Source organism: Heliangelus exortis, chromosome 2, assembly GCF_036169615.1.
Source record: "Heliangelus exortis chromosome 2, bHelExo1.hap1, whole genome shotgun sequence".
In the NCBI taxonomy this organism is placed as follows: domain Eukaryota; kingdom Metazoa; phylum Chordata; class Aves; order Apodiformes; family Trochilidae; genus Heliangelus; species Heliangelus exortis.
The window spans coordinates 79,662,848-79,680,791 of record NC_092423.1 but is presented as its reverse complement, the minus strand read 5'-3'; the positions used below and the strand labels follow the sequence as shown (position 1 = coordinate 79,680,791).

General features: G+C 39.8%; 1 protein-coding gene across 6 annotated transcripts in view; it reads right to left on the bottom strand.

The window, feature by feature from the left end:
• Positions 1–17,944, bottom strand: part of SEMA5A (semaphorin 5A) — a 312,014-nt gene that overhangs the window by 218,471 nt on the left and 75,599 nt on the right. For all 6 annotated transcript variants that reach the window (XM_071736701.1, XM_071736699.1, XM_071736695.1 and 3 more), the window contains exon 2: positions 13,324–13,415. The gene's annotated coding sequence lies outside the window, so the exon portion shown is untranslated. The remainder of the gene's footprint in view (positions 1–13,323; positions 13,416–17,944) is intronic.

Genomic DNA, 17,944 nt, shown 5'->3' with positions numbered 1-17,944 from the left:
AGCAAGAAATTTGTAATAATGCCTCAGATCTCATTTATCACATTGTGGGCATGTCTGCCTCATCAGGGGGCAGAGCACCAGTAGACCACAGTTTCCTTAAACAAGCACCAGCCAACCCAGCAGCTTCACACAGAAAAGCACAAGCAGCTCAGGGGTAAGAATAAAGGTACTCAAATCAATACAACCAGGGTCGGAGTTCCAGTAAAATCTCAGATCATTTTTTCAAATCTTTTTTTTTCCTCTCAGCTACCCCTTAAGGTCCTCAGCTTTTTTTGCATCCTCCTGAGACCCACGTTGCCACCTCTAGTTTCCTGCTACTCACAACTCATGTCCAGTCAACCAGAGCACCTTTCCTCAGGCATTGCTTGGGACATCCATTAAACTACAATCCTCAGCCTGGCCATCAGAAGTCAAGTCTGAGGCAGCAGAAGGTGAGATTCTCCTCTTCAGACAGACTATAAAGCCAGGATAGTTTTTCCCTGACAAAATAAACTCAATGGAAAAACAAAATGGCAATCATAGCTTTCAAAGAAAGGTTTCAAAAGTGGAGAAAGTTGGAAGGCAAACCACAGAACGTTTAACAGCCAGATGAAAGGCATGAAGTGGGAGAAAGCAAGCCAGGAAGGAGCAGAAGTGTCATCTAGTGCAGGAAAAGGAAATGGAGAGGCAAGAACTACAGCAATTCACGGATCTATAAACACAGCCCCACATTCCACTGTCTGCTTTCTCTACCACAGTTCCCTGCTTGTTTTCCAGTAGGTACTATTATTGGCAAAGCAAACACATTTTCTAAGGGCCCAAAAGATGGTACACATCATCAACATTGCATACAGTACAAGCTGTTCTGTAGTAAAAATATACTTTCAGGTGTTGTAATAGCAGTTCAGTACAAAGTCCTTACCATAGGCTCCTGTTGAGTTTTTAAAACAGCACAGCTTCAAAATGGGATTGGGCAGATTCTCAGAAAAAGAATCCACTGATGGTTATGAAATGCCTAGGCACTGCCATTCTGGAGGAATTTCTTGAGACTGATACCACAACAGTATTTGGGAAAAGTGTCACTAGCTGCTTGCTGGGGTCTTAACATCTTCCCTGAGACACATTCTGCTTGCCCCTGACAGAGACCAGACGCTGGGCTAAAGGCATCTCTGACCAAACAGAGCCATTTGTTTCCCTGTTCTGCAAAGGACGGAGCTCTGTATTGCATGACACGCATAGGTTGCATTTTATTTACTTCTATCTCTATACAGTACATAAAAGTCTGTATTTAGGAGTTATTCATAAAGCCTAGTGAAAAGTGAACAATCGATTTATGCAAGAGAGCAGCAGAAAGCAATGTGCTGAGACAACCACAGTAAAAAAAAAAAATCAGCTGGGAAGAACAAAGTTTTATCACCTGAAGGGGGAATGAGGAAGATGAAGGAAAGAGCTGGATGAAAAATTTGTAAAATCCTGACAATGTATAAAATTAGTTATGAATTAAGGCAAGGTTAATGGAAGCAGATAAAAAAGAGGCAATATGAAAGTAATGGCAGTTTAGCTGTTGAATTCTGTATAAACTGGGAAGAGGCAATGCAGAGATTTGAGTTGTACATTTTGAATAATTAAGAGAGATCATCACATCACAAATTAGCACTGCAGCCATCTGGATATACTTTTTTATATTTGCAAATTGTACAGGAAAACAGGCCAAAATGTGTACATGCATGTAAGAGTAACCAGAAGGAAGACAGTAATCCAGCAATTTCAGATAGCTGGATTTAAAAAAAAAACAAAACTCACTATATTCAACTGAAGACAGTTCACTATCATGTTGAATGCCACTGCACGAAATTACTTGATAGTACTTGGGATTAGCTTTCATAAGGACTTAATATGATATATTTTAAAATGTGAATCACCAATCTAAAGGACAAAGTTGTACTGCTAAAACAAATCTATCTGGGGATACTCTGCACATTAGTAGCAGGCAAACTTCCAAAATAAAGATATTTAAGCAGTTACTACCTAAAAGAACTGCTGGATGAGCTCCAAAATATCATGAAATGACTGCTGTGACAGCCTGCTTCAATTAATGAATGAATACAGGCAAATTTATCACTCTCATGGTGTGTTCAGGCCTGCAGTGCTCTGGGACAATTTTAAAGGGCAGTGGTAATTAAACACATTTCAGCAAATGCATGGTGGCAACTGCTTTGACATCTGAGATACAGTGGACCAGAATACACTTCTGTATGTCAAATCCACTCCCCCTCCCCACCCCACTTGCAAATGCACTTCAGACTTCCACCTCCTTTCAGCTCCTAGCCAGTTACCAACTTTTGACTTTTTCTTGCCATCAATAACTGACATTGTCTCTCTTTGCAGCAACAGCATAAATGACAGAAAGGTTTAGCAGAGTGGTACGAAGGAAAGGGAGAGCTGAGGCAGCTTAGAACTCCCATACCACATGACTGCTGTGGAACACTCCTGCTTCCTACCTATTTATTTACATGTAGCTTTTCTAGCAAGATAAGCACTGAAAACACCCACTCATCTTACCAAGCTTCTGGATTCTTCATTCAGTTATTGGATAAGCAACAGAGAAAGTATCTGTAGAAGATGCACAAATGGACTAAACCATCTAATGTGTCTGCACTGATTATACAAAACACATAGACTAAGTAACCTACTGCCTGATTTAGTTGAGAACTGCAATGGAAAAATCACACAACCCCCTCTGTGCCCCATTCAGTTGGGTTAATATCCAGATTATCCAAATACATCATACAAACATGCCTCTTTTTATTTAGGAAAATTCACTGTGTGGCTAATCAGATGCCTTTTGAAGATGTCCATCAGAAACACAGAACACCCTGCCAAAGTTATCAGAATCCTGAAACAAGAAGTCTAAAGGGAATCTGTTAGATCTTTCAGAAACTTCATAACTTCATTTAGTTTTCTTAGGTTTTTTACTACATCTTGAACCCTGACACAGATATTTTACACCTTCTGTGAAAGATCAAGGTAATAAACCCTTTGCTAAAATAAACCAGGAAAAATTACAAAAAAAAGGCACAAATATTTCCAAATACCATAATACAGTTAAAATATCCAGTGTCAGAATCTTCAAAAACAAAAGCCAAATTTCAACGTTAATACAATCCTTATACTTAAAACCACATGTACTCACACCTGAAGGTTTCACACATATGAGGAGCAGCCCTGCACATACCTGAACCTCCTGTCAATAAAAACTTGCTTTTTTTGCTTTTTTTTTTTCACTAAATCCTAAGACAAGGCATGACAGGGGAAAAAGTCCTTCCAAAGAGAATAAATAAGAGTTGTATTTGCTTCCTCCAACATAGTTGTTACAAATTTTAAGTTCTATTTTTAAGTCTGTTTAAAAGCAGCAAAACTTGACACAACAGAAATCATGTTTTATCTAGTGTAATGCAACCAGTGAAGCTGTCAAACCATAAGGAGATGTCAAATCACCTAAGGTTAAACAAGGAATAGTTCTTGACATATTTCAATACACAGAAGTCTCTTGTGGGCTTCCTTCAGAACATACATTTTGCTGCTGTGTGTATTTGTTTTTCAAAAAAAAAAAATAAAGATACTGGTTTTTCCAGGTGTGAAATACTATCTTAAAAAGTTATTTTAACTTAATTACATTTTCATGTTTTATCTAATCGTTATTGATGATGCTTTTTAAAATGATTTTCAGTTAGAGCTTTCAGGAAAAAAAATCTATTCCATTAGGTTATTTCACAAACTAACAATGTTGTGAAAAACCAATTTGTCTGGTGACATCTTTCCCAGTGGCTTCTCAGTGGCCGACAGCTTCCATCAGTCAAAGGCTGAATTACGTGAAGTGTCACTGATGTCTCACTCACATCCAAAATCACTTTAGACTTCTATAGCTTTATATCCATCATTTTTATTTATCATTCTGGAATCTTATAAGTATAGAGTATGTATGCACAGATAGCATACACTGAAACATATCTTGGACTCCTCCTTTTGAAGAATCTAAGATTCAGAGGCTGAATGTGTTGAAGTCATCTTGAGCTCATAAATACGAATATGCTGGATGGTTTACATCTTCCCTCAAAATTTTCTAAAGATAAAGGCATTGTTTCAGCTTTCTTCAAGTACCCCTCACAGGTGCTTAAAGAGGCTCTTCCTGACCTACATCTTATGCTACAGAGCAATCACTAGTGTCAGAGCAATAGCCTCTGGAAAGCCTCCCTCCGCACTACACCACTCCATCAGGCAAGGTTGGATGACTGGCACTCAGAACCTCCTTAGCTAGTGTTACCTGAGACTACCAAGATCTACACCCAAAAGCCATATGATACAGCTTGCACACCTATTTGCACTACTTTCTGTACATCTTCATACCCTCACATATCACATTCCTCAAAAAAACAAATGCACACATGGCCCAGGCAAGGATTCCTTTCCTGGGATGAATGAATGACCACCCCACCACCACAGCTGAATGAGATCCACTTTGCTGGGCGCACTACACACCCACTTAAGACAACAGGTCACAGCAATAAGCAAAGCCATTCCCCCAAATAGACCAGTATAGCCTCCACTTCACCTTACTGGCCTGTCCCTTCATCTTCTTCCATACCAAGTCCACATCCCTGTTCCAACGCCACACCCTGAGCAAAGACACTTCCTCCCAAGCATTCTAGAACTTCCTAGTGGTTGCATCCAAGCTTTGTCCAACATCAGCTAACAACAGCATGCCTCAACTCCTAGATTCACGCAGCTTTATGACTGGAATCCTTTTCTCCCTCAAATCATCCCCCACCCTACAGGCAAACCAGTCACCAGATGCATTTTTAAGACCACTGTAACTCGTGTACACATGAATGGTAAAGCCAGAGAGCAGCTGTGCTCATTAGGTTATGCTGCATCTTCTGTCACACACAGATCTTGCCCTTTCCACTCTCCCTCCACTGAAACCCAGTTTCCTTCTTCCTCTCCCTCAATACCTTGCTGTGAGGCAGCACAACAACCTGCTTCTGCTGACCTATATGGATTTGTCTCAGTCCTGAGCGAGGTGTTGGCTAGAACTGAAGTGCTCAGGCTTGGACAATAGGCCCGAACCAGAACTAACCTCATGATGGACCCTATAATGCCATATTTTTTACTGTATTTTATAATTATTTTTGCACTAGTGTTTTGCCTGTTTGCTTAGGGATACAAAAATTTGGCATACTGCACTGGAGGTACTGTTATCCAAGAAGGGTGGGTTAATAGACAAGGAAGAAAGGTCTCTGCATGACTATAAGTAGCCCTGTCCTTCCCACCATGCCCACAACATTTCTAAAAGAACCAAAGAGGCCATTTCAACTTCAAGACAACAGATCTTGAAGTGGTCCTTCATATGTCCTTTAAAAGTATTTCACACTGGCAACTGGGGCTTGCATGGAGACTTCTACAGATTTCTTTGTTCCTTTCCATCACAGAGGTTTGAGAGATATCAGAGCCGATCACTCAGGTTGTGTAACAGTCATTATACGTACATGTAAGTAAATAACAAAGCTAGAAAAGTCATATCCAAGATGCTGAAGTGGTTGTGGAATAGCCCATTCCTTCCTGGTGTGTCTCAAGACAGTGGCTTTACCACTGTGTGAATGCTGTACCCCAAGGAAGGATGGAACCCAGAGTAGGGAAGTACATATGCCCCCCCTACAAATCAAGACTTAGCAGCACATCTCCCTTCAGCTTTCCAGTCACTTTAGGCCTCAGTGTTTCTTTTGTAAGGCAACCAAAACCCTCTGATCAACAGGAAAGAGTATTCATCTAAACATACAGAAAATGCTAATACACTAACTTAACTGTATTTGGTTTTATTTCTTTTCTCAGCCTGCCAGTGGTACTAAGTATGCTCTTAGTTGGTACAAATTTAACTCCTTCTGCTCTCTGTAATCCTCTTATAGGTAAATTCCTTTTCCTGTATTTACCAACTCTCAGCTTTGATTTCATTTGCATATTACTGCAGAAAGATACGTTTTGAATCTACTTCCAGAACAACACTCCAATCATAAAGAACTAGAAGGAGTATAAAGGCAAATGGTCATTAAAAACAAAAAACATGCAAACAAAAATCAAACAAGCAAACAAAAACTAAACCAAACAAACAAAAAAAACCCCGACACAAAACAAAAACACAAAATAGCGCTAAAATGCCACCATGAAACTCTTGTAAATGGCCTCTGTCAATAACACAATGAAAACCAGAAGTACAATAAAATGTCATACAAATAAAAGTCTGACTAAAACATACCCTTTGGCTACAGATGTGGTGTTGAAAAATTATGAAGTCAAAGTAGAAAAGCTTCAGATTACATAGCAGTGGTGCAAGGATCATAGGTATGAGAATTGTCTACGGAATGGAAGTGTTGGAATTTAAAATAAAGAGCCAAGAAGGAAAATGCTGCGGATGCAAGGCCTTTCCACTGGTAGATTTGTGTAATAATGGAATGCAGAACTTTACCTAGAAAGGGGAAAGAAAGAAAAAAACCACCAAAGAAAGTTGTTGATACTGTATGCATTCGGCCAAATAAAAAATTGGCAATTTATGTCAGTGTTAGGAAATGTGTAACTCAAGAAGACAGATTTAAAATGTGAATCATACTCAACTAACCAAAAAGTGAAAAACCCCTTTCTAGCAAGGTATGCTTGCCATGTGGTAATTCAGCATGCTCAACTCCAGAGAGAAGATGTGACTTGCAGGCTACTGAGTGTTCCAAAAGGATAGTTTGGAGACAGTAAAAGGTTCCCTCCATTCTTTCATACCTGACCAACTCTCTCCTCTATTACATGCCACTTCAAGATGGTGTTGACAGGACAGTCACAAAGTGATCTAGTAGAAAATCTGTACTGCTGAAGTCACGACAAGGCATTCCAGTTTTTAAATTATTAGACTTTTTAATATAAAAAGATAAGGGTTTTCTCATGTATTAGTTCAATCACGATTGCCCTTTCAGTTTCTACAACTAATAATATAGACAAATAATAATAATAGACAAATACATCTCTTTTACATGGGAAATCCAGTGCAGAGTTCAAAGTTCTTTTCCTTTTAAAGACACAAACCTGTATTTATGCAGTAATAAATGCATCATATAGAAAGATACTGGAAATACAAATTGAAACATGATGTTCTTACTGTGCAAAGTCTTTGCAAACCTTCAGTGCTCTGTAAATAATAAATAACTGAAGTAGGGGTCATCTCAGCAGGTTAATCAGGAGTCATACTGCCAAGATACACAGTTTGCTCCAGCTAGGCTGTGCTATCTTGTCCATGGATAAACAGGATTTCAATTTCCAGGGCTGTCAATCTTGCATGGTTTTCAGCACTGGATTTCACCATTATTTTATAAAGATGCAACCTGAAGGTGAGTGAAAAATAATTCAAACTGTTTGGAATGGTGTTGCAGAAAGAGCTTCCAGAACAAACAGATTACACACACTACATTAATGCACACACTGCAAGTATGAAAAATCAGTGTCATGTGGAAGTAAAAAATAAATAGAAATACACCAAACCTGGATCAACAGAAATAGTGCAAATGGTCTCAAAACAGTCTCCTTTTCTACAGATTATCTTGACATCTTCAATGATCAAGAGAAAGCAACCGTGAGACTTCAGGCAGTTGAGAGATACTTGGAATACTTAAAGACAACATCTCTATTTCATGGTGTAACCTGGGGGAGGGCAGTTCTGCTGGTAGGGAAAGCTGAACCTTATCCCTAACTAGATATTTAAGCCAAAAAAAAGAGAAGATATTAAAATTATAACTCAAAGACAATATAGTTTCACACCAGGTGTTAAAACCCTGCCTCTAGATGTCATTAACCTCAGAGATTTAACAACAAGCCTTAATGGGAAGAGTCTCATTCTGTGTAGCAAGGAAAAAGGGTCTTTACATCAGACAGAATGACCTCATCCATCCTGCTCTGACCTTCCTTCACTTCATATGCAGTGTCAAGTACAGCACAACTCATCACTTCAGTACAAAGCTGTGTGCAGCTTAGTGGTCCAAAGTCATGCTACATATCAGGAACATTTTCTGAAAGAGAATTTAACAAACAACTACTACTTAGGAGCCTTTCATTGTTATGCGTCATTTGTCAAAATTTCTCAAGCCTGGTGCAAAGGGAACCAGCACATAAACATTGTCACATGGAAGAAACCAGAAGAGTTAGAAGGGCAACAAGTAAGGGCTCTCCTTCACAGATAGTTGAGCTCAAAAAATTAGGTGGGCAGGGAAATGGCTTACCTTAGCAATACTTTTAATTGGTAATAACCTATGTTATATTCCTCTTCCTTTTTTCCTCAGAACTGCTATTTTGCAGTTCCCCTACACCTATCTAAACCAACACCCTTGTATTCCCCTCTTCCTGCAAGAAAAATACTCTTTCCTCAGGACTCTCTACATCACTATTTGAAATACATGCTATAGAATGGCTTAGGTTGGAAGGGACCTTAGAAGACCATCTACTCCAACCTCCCTGCCACGGGCAGAGATGCCTCTCATCTAGATTGCTCAAAGCCGCATCCAACCTGGCTTTAAATGCTTCCAGGGAGGGGGTATCCACAACTTCTCTGGGCAATCTGTTCCAGAGTTTCACCACCAACATACTGAAGAACTTCTTCCTAATATCCAGTCTAAACCTATTCTCCTTCAGTTTAAAATCATTTCCCTCTGTCCTATTGCTGGACACTCTTATGAAAAGTCCCTCTCCAGACTTCCTGTAGCTACCCTTCAGGTATTGGAAGGCTACGCAAAGTCTTCTCGTGCTTGAACAATCCCAGCTCCTCCAGCTTCTCCTCGTACCAGAGGTGGTCCAGTCTCTGGATCATCTTTGTGGCCCTCCTCTGAACTCGTTCTGGCAGAACTATGTCCTTCTTATGGTGGGAACACCAGAACTGGATGCAGTACTCAAGGTGGGCCCTCACAAGCGAAGAGTAAAGGGAGAGAACCACCTCTCTTGATCCTCCTCTTGATGCCACACTCCTCTTCATAGAATCATAGAATCAGCCGGGTTGGAAGGGACCTCAGAGATCATCAAGTCCAACCCTTGACCCACCGGTGCGGTTGCTAGACCATGGCACTGAGTGCCACATCCAGGCTCTTTCTAAATGTCTCCAGGGACGGAGAATCTACCACCTCACCGGGCAGTCCATTCCATTGCCTGATCACCCTCTCCGTAAAGAAATTCTTTCTAATATCTAACCTAAATCTCCCCTGGCACAACTTAAGACTCTTGATGCATCCTAGGATACAGCTCGCTTTCTGAGCAGCATGAGTGCACTGCCAGCTCATGTTGCACTTCCCATCAATCAGCACCCTCAACCCACTGTATCCAGCTTGTAATTGTGCTTGAGGTTGGTCTGACCCAGACGCAGGACCTTGCACTTGGACTTGTTGAACCTCATACAGTTTGCACTGGCCCATTTCTCAAGCCTGTCAAAGGACCCTCTGGATGGTATCCCTTCCCTCAAGCAAATTCACTACACCACACATCTTGGTATCATTGGCAAACTTATTGAGAGTGCACTCAATGTCACTGTCAATGTTGTTGACAAAAATGTTAAACATCACGGGACCCAGAACAGACCCCTGAGGAACTCCACTTGACATTGGTCTCCAGGTGGCCATTGAGCCATTGATCACAAGTCTTTGAGTGAGACCTTCAAGTCAGTTCCTTATACTCTGAGTGATCCATACAGAAAATCCATGTCCCTCTTATTAGAGACAATGGTGTCATGTGGGACAGTGTCAAACACCTTGGACAAGTCCAGATAGATGATGTCAGTTGCTCTTCCCATATGTACCAGAGCTGTAACTCTGTCATAGAAGGCCACCATACTCAGGAACAACTAGCTCTTAGTGAAGCCGTGGTGGCTGTCACCCATCACCTCATCGTTTTTCATGTGCCTCGGTACAGATGCCAGGAAGATCTGCTCCATGATTTTACCTGGCACAGAGGTGAAACTGATTGGTCTGTAGTTCCCTGGGTTTCCTTTGCTCCCATTTCTAAAAATGGGCATTATGTTTCCCCTTTTCCAATCTGTGGGAACTTCTCCAGACTGACACGACTTCTCAAATATGATGGCTAGTGGCCTTGCAACTTCAGCTACTTCAGGACCTGTGGATGTATCTCATCAGGTCCAATGGACTTGTGCACTTTGAGGTTCTCTACATGTTCCTGGACCTGATCTTCACCTACTCTGTGCAGTTCTTCACTCTGCCAGACCCAGCCGTTGCCTTCTGCGACTTGAATGCTGTGGTTCAAGTGGTTACAAGTGAAGACTGAAGCAAGTAAATTGTTGAGGACCTTCAACTTTCTCTATATCCTCAGTAACCAGGTCACCTGTATCGCTCTGGAGGGACCCCACATTCTCTCCTTTTACTTTTTTCTCAGACATATCTATAGAATCCTTTTCTGTTATCTTTAATGTCCCTGGCCAGATTTGATTCCATCAGGGTTTTAGCTTTTCTAGCCTGTTTTCTGGTATCACAAACAATGAAAGCAATTTAATTGTAATCCTCACAGGTTACCTCTCCTTGCTTCCACCCTTTGTGGATTTACCTCTTGTGTTTGATTTTGGCCAGGAGTTTCTTGTACATCCATATATAGACACACACAAAAAAAAAAAAAAAAAAAAAAAAAAAAAAAAAAAAAAAAAAAAAAAAAAAAAGGGTTACGACCTTTTTGCCTGATTTCTTGCCTGATTTCTTCTTTTTAGGAATGCAGTGCCACTGAGATTGGAGGAGATGATCCTTGAAAGTCAACCAGCTTTCCTGAGCTCCCAATCCCTCTAGGGTCTTGTGGTACTCTAAGAGATTCCTGAAGAGGCCAAAATCAGCTCTTTTGAAGTAGAGGGTTTCAATCTTGTTGCTGATTACCTCCTTATTTGCTTCCCTGAGGATCTTAAAATCCACCATCTCATGGTCACTGCAGCCTAAACTGCCCATAAGCTATTGGTGAGTGCAAGATCTAGCATGGCACCTCTCCTCTTTGATTCCTCTATTGCTTAGAGAATATCATCTTTGTCTCTGCAAGATTTGGTCATATTATGTAGTAATCCTTTCAGTCTCCACTTCAGCTGGAGTTGGAGACTTTAGTCTCGTTTTACTATTGTTTTAAAAAAATTCATTTTTACAAAGGGCAATTATCCTCTCCAGTCAAATGAAAAAAACTCCTCCCATGTTTTTGAATTTCAAAACCCCTCAGAAAACTTCCCAAAGGAGGTACAGATGCTGGTACAGGAAATTTAAACACTCTGGACTAGAACAGCACAGCATAATTAAGATGCAAACACACCACAGATTTAGGGAGTTGACTAATGATATTTTGACCTCTTTACTTTCAGAGAAGATCCTGATATAAATGTGCTTTTTGGTTGCTAATGAAGTACAGACCACCTTTTTTTTCATTAAATTACAGCTTCTAGTCCCAAGATCTAAGGCCAGCTCTAAATATTTTACCATTACTGATCCTGTATTTCATCCACCATTTTAATGGCTACTGAAGCTTTTTTTTTCTTTTCTTTTTTTCAGTTTTGCAGTTTGTACCCTTTTTTCGTTTTCTTTTTCTTTTACCTTCTTTTGCCCTGAGTAGTTTCAGAAACCAATTGTGTCACCACACTTCTGTTCCAAGCCACCATATAAAGATCTCCTGAGCAGTCAGAGATTTCTGTAGAAATTCACTGGTGATTTCAAAGACATTTTGCTCCCATTTTGTTGTTTGTTAGTATTTAAAGAATTATTCCACAGATGGCAGTCCTCTCCCTTAATCTGTGTCTGTTCCTTTAAGAGCTTTTTGAGAGGACTTTGAGTAAGAAAAGCTTTTGCAAAATTCATGTAGAACAACACATATCTCAAATTCATGCTGGTTATGCCCTTCAAAGGACAGAGAAGTTTAGCAAGACTTGGAATCACAGAAATGCTGGCTTGAAGGAATCTCTGGGAGCCTTCCAGGCTGACTGACCACTAAAAGCCACAGCAGATCAGGTCAGCTGTAGCACTGTCCAACTGCGACTTGAACAGTAAAAAGGATTTTCCTACAATACCCAACTAGAATATTTCAATCTGCAATCTGTGTATGTTAACACCCTGTAACATGGCTTGCCACTACTAAAAACATTGGCTCTGTCATCTTTGTAAGTATCCTTCTAGTAGCTGAAGGCTAGTATTAATCTGTGTCTAAAACTCCTCTTCATCAGGCTGCCCCTTCACAGAAATTAATTCCTTCTCGTTATCCCTATCATATTATCCAATGTCTTTCCTAAAACAGCTGCTAATCTAATTTTTTACTATTCTACTCATTTTAAAGAAAAGGTCTCTTGGATTCTGGACTCTCTGATTTCACATGAATGCTTTTTTAAAACGTGGCATCCAATTAGACATCTTCAACCTCCCAAATTCTGGGGCACTTTAAAGAAAGAAGCTGTATGCCACAGTCTGTAGATAGCCTATTTCACTCTTCCATTCCTTCAAAAGTTCAGTAAACTACATCTGGACCTGTTAAATTTGGAACATGCAATTTGTTCCCCAAGCTCGCCTACAAATGCTTCTGGTTAAGAAAGGCAACCTCACAAACCTCCCATAAAACAGGTTCCAAAACAGGAACCACCCCACGCTTTTCAGTGGTGAGCACATGCACACAATTATTTAGTTTTCTGCCATGGCTTTATCTCAGACCATCCATTACATAATATGCTTATGTGCAGGCCCCCACAGACTCTTCACCTGACTTCCTGATACTGGTGTCATTGAAAAATGCATTTATTAATTTTATGTTTAGCCCGATAGCTCCTATATTTGGTCCTATTTCTGGTCCTATTTCCTTCTTTGAATGGAGCCACAGATTTTTTTAATACATCCTCTTGCTTTTAATAGTCTCTTCTATCCTGTCATTTAGCTATATGGGCTTCCTTTTCCTAAGTCTTTTTTAGACTGTTTCAAAAAGCCTCCAAAACACCATCCTGAAACAGTCTCTGCCACCTACAAACACGTTACTCTTACAGTTGCACTTTCAGTTTTTCTTTAAGCAAACATTCCCATTTTTACATGTTTCCCTTTTTGAAGATTAGCATAATTTGAGAGAAGGAGAACTGCATGTTGTTTTTCTTTCACTCCTCCCATTTCCATTTCTTGCATTTCCTTAGCTCAGGGGGGAGAGAAAGCCAGAATACCTATAATGGTCTACAAAACTATCTTTCAAGTCTTTTTTCCAGACAATATCCTACAATCTCTTCATGACATCACTGTCTACCCAGTGAACAAGGTGCAGTCTCTTACCTACCTTTTAGTCACCATCCCTCTGTAATCATGTACTGCCTCTGTCTAACGTTTGTGCAGAGACTAATACAGCAAGGTCTTGCTTCTTGTAGGATCCTAGGAGAGAAGGAAACAGAAAAGAGAAATGTTAACTATCAAAGATAGTGTTCATCAGCAGTTCTCAGACATTTATAACACTCATTAAACAGCTGTCTTTCAGGACAATAAATTAGAAATCTAAGGCACTGAACTACACAGTGTGAACAAGAACCAAAAAGAAAGAAGCAGAAAACCAAAAATCTTTAAAATAACTGGAAGCTTGGGGCAAGAATCAGAAAAGAGAAGAACTTGTCATGGAATTACCAAAATGAATAGAACATACAAATTTGAGAAAAATCCTCAGTGTAAAAATCTTCTTTGGTGCCCTAACCATGATTAAAATTAAACATGCTTAAAATGTTGGCTGAAATCTGGCCCCATGTGAAATCCATGACAAAATTCAGGTGAGTAAAACTTAAACATTCTTTCATCTTTTCATAAAACAAAGTTTAAGAAAAACGTACCTATAGCCTAACATTGAAAACAATACAAGAGATATATTCAAGAAAAAGACATGCATCATTAAGAACACTTCACTACTTTAACCTCCTTAGAAGGAATGAAAAAGACAATGCAAACATTCAAAAATTATCTTTTTCCCATTTTGAACAAAGTTACTACTTATCAATCGTGTTATCTTAACCTGAAACAGCAAGACAGAACTCACATAGCAGTTTCCTGCTCCCAGCACCTCAAAAAGGCATTTCACTTGAGAAGTAAAAAAACTTAATAGTTCATCCAATTTAAGCATCCATTTCTTTGACTGAGAATGTCTACAGCACAGAACAAATACACTACCAATCGACAGTTCACCCTTGAGCCTAATCGGAGACATGAGGCAAAAAGGAGTCATTGTTCCACTCTATTTACTCACTTATATAAAGTGACTGGTGATTTCTTTCCAGTGCTTTTCTGACCTATGAAAATATCAGAAAACCCATCGAATGCATAAGCGGTACTGCCTAAAAACATTTTATAGCAAGGAAACATCATGTGAGCAAGAACTTTCCAGACTGGACAACAAAGATCTATATTTATGTACACCACATCAAAAGTTCTCACAAATACCCTGCTCCCCTATCCCCAAGCTTTTTATAATTTACATTTTCTTCTAAATTAAGAATGTATATGATATGCACACATGTACACAGCCTTCCTTGAAATTCAACAGTCTGAAACTCTGCTGTAGAAGCTGCCAAGAGCAGATTTAGATGGTGTTCTCCATGGCGTATGAATCAACAAAGCTAAGGAATGGAAGGCCACTTTGAATTTCATAGTCCAAGGTGGGAGGTGAAACATATTCAAAAGACACTGTAACTACTTTTCAGAAAGGCAAGGACAAATTTAAATCTTGGAAGAGGACCAAGTTCTGCTTTTTATGTTACTATGTACCAGAGAATACTTGAACACCTCAGCACAACTACCTGCCACCCATGGACGGTAATGACAAAGCACTGGGAGACATTCAGACTGTCAAGTAATTAACTATAACTGTTAACATGCTGTAAGGTCTACAGAAAACTACAAGCAACCCCTCTCAAAGTTGCAGTGTCCTAGTGATTTATGTATGCATTCACTACACCAGAATGAGCAGCTGAATTATTATGCTTTGAGATATTACAAAGAGCACTGTAGACCTCAATTTTTCTAAACAAAACTGACAGTATTGGTGCTTTCTATATGCACTTCAACCTGCCCACTCTCCCTTCACCACTCATGTCAGGATTTTTATTTCTGCCTTAACACCTAGTTTTACTTTAGCAAAATAATAGCTTTGGCAAGTTTATTTTTATTCTTAAGAAATACCTCCACAAAACTGGAAAGCAGAGTTTTACAGATTAATGAAAGACATGCACACAGGCAGAAACAAATTTGTTGAGCTTGTCTTGCTTCCTTTGTACCTCTTAATACGGTAACCCTTATTTCCTATGACTTTGGCAGCACTCTCATAGTGCACAATACAGTAAATACTGTGGGCAGGATAACCAAAAATTAGCCTGAGTATTCATTCAGTTAAGCTGAAGTTAGATTAACACAGCCTACATAGCCCACAGCAAACCAATCTTATAGCAATGTAAATTGAACCAACAAAATCAGAAGACTGGCTGCAAAAACCAACTACTATTATTTCAGGTATATTGCCATGTTTCAGCTTACTTTTCCTTTGGTTCATCACCATTTGCTGAAGCAAAAAGGATACAGTGGCTGTGCTCCCTCCCTCTGCCTCCCACCTTTTCCTTTCAAAATGATTTCTGAATCAGATGATCAGTTTCAATTTAAGACAAAAACTTGCATGAAAATGGCCAGTCAAAACAAGAGACAAACTTTCTTTCCAAATAGCTGTTCTTCCCTACTCTCGGCAACAAATATGAGCACAAAAGAGGGAAATTCAGTCATGATACATTTCATTTGCCCAGAAGCACATTAATTTAAAGGAACAAGTGAAAAAAAAACTCTGCAAATGGATACAAAAGCATACATAGATGCACACTAGTGAAAGTTTTCCAGAAATCTTCACTGAACTTAGTAAAAAACACATAGGAATGATGTTTTCCACTGCTGTTAGGATAGGGTATACTTAAGTCATTGGTACGACCAAGTAGTATGATTAAATCTGGCAAGGGCATGGAGGAAAGTGCACATGCAGTTCACAGTTTTTGCAGTCACATGGATATGGGCTCCCCTCTCACATCTGTCTAGTGTATTTGGAAAGATATTTGGCTACAGACTGAATTGAGCAAAGAAATAATCATAGCATGTCTAGACACCATGGCTCATCTGCATGCTGAGACTTCCCACATCTGTTGTGGCTGCACGGCACTGCTCAGGAGCTCTGCCACAGCAGCAACCTCACCTTATCCAGGCAGCTGGGAGCTTGCCCAGGCACCCAGGATTTCTTATGCAACTCCTAAAGGCAACCATTGCTCACCGTGCGAAGCACAAACAGGACACTGGGAGGGATAAGAACACGCCTGCTCTACATCACCTCACCTGCCAGTCTTGGCTTTTGCTCCACAGGGATCACAAGCTGCTCCAAGCAACTTCTGCTGATGTTGGTTGGGCTGAAGAAGTGATAGAAACTCCAGGGAGATGGATTTTTTACCCACTTCAGTGCTCTCACCATCTACACACAGGAGAACTGATCACATATGAGTAAAACTTACATACTGCTTAAAATAGTATTGAAAAAACTATTTCTTTTTGTTGCTATCTGGCAGCAGGAAATAAAAACATGTTGAAACTGAAAGTGTACTAAAACTGAGAGGGACTTAAACATAATAATAATTAAGATACTAATTTCCTCCCTCCCCTTCCTCCTAAACACCTGCATTATGCAATCATATCCCACTATCAGGGATGATTAGAACACTTGCTATATCCAACCTTGCGCTCCTACAAAATTATAGTGTCTGTTAGCTAATATTACTAATTATCTTCTTCTTTTCATGCTGAAAAGGTCCTTACATAAAGAAAGAGATCTCATTAAAACCCGCTTATTTGCTGGACTTAAGAACAAGGGTGGAAAGATTGCAAATATTAAGCAAAATCGAGGCAAAAGGAACATGAAAGAAATAGGAATACTAAAATATTCTTCTTATACACTTTTCAAATCACAATATTGACTAAAGTAAATCCAAAGCCAAATAAATACAGGATTTTCTTCAGGGGAAAAAAGCAGAACAAACAAAAAATCAATGATGTCCTTGATCATATCTCATCTGTTTGAGACAAGAGAACCAGCCCACACAAACACATTCCAAACAGGCAGACATCCACAGACACGTACACGCTGCACAACCACAGCTCATTGTATCCAGTGCTACACCCACCCCTGAAGCCCCCTCCTGTGCAGGGCCGGGAAGCAACCAGATCTGCACAGATGGGTTTTCCAGCTCAACTCAGAAATTATATCCAGAGGAGTAGTTCCAGAATGCCCTTAAGATTCAGCATGGCTCCTGCCTTGCTGAACACAAGCTCCAAGTCCAAGATCCATCCACATGGGCACACGCATACAACAGGCTCCCACGTGCAGATCGCTTAAGCAATAGACCTGACTCACCCACTTTGTCAGACTTACATCATAGGCATGGTAAATCCAACCTAACCAGAACACTAGACGCTCATGGGTCATATTAAGATCATCTTTGGAGACAAGAAGAGTAGTCCTACAATGCGGATTCACTGAGTCTGCTGCAACACATGCCACTGCTCAAAAATATCAGCCTTGGTCATATTTTGCATATTGATAGATATACTACTGGCTGTGGTACCTTTTTTCCAGGGTTATTGAAAGGGAAAATCATGACAGAGAAAATTAGCTTCATGAATTACTCACAGCTTTAACTCTATTTACAGTATCACTTTATTCTTCAATAGGCCAAAAATAAGAACAAATGTAGAGACTGGAGCGCCAGGACAGGAAATGGAATGCTGACAGGAACCCATAGATCAGAATACGTGAAGTCAGTCAGCCAGAGTTCTCTGGCTGAAAATTAGAAAAGAGAATGACATAACATTTATTTGGTTTTTCAGGGATTTGTCTAATA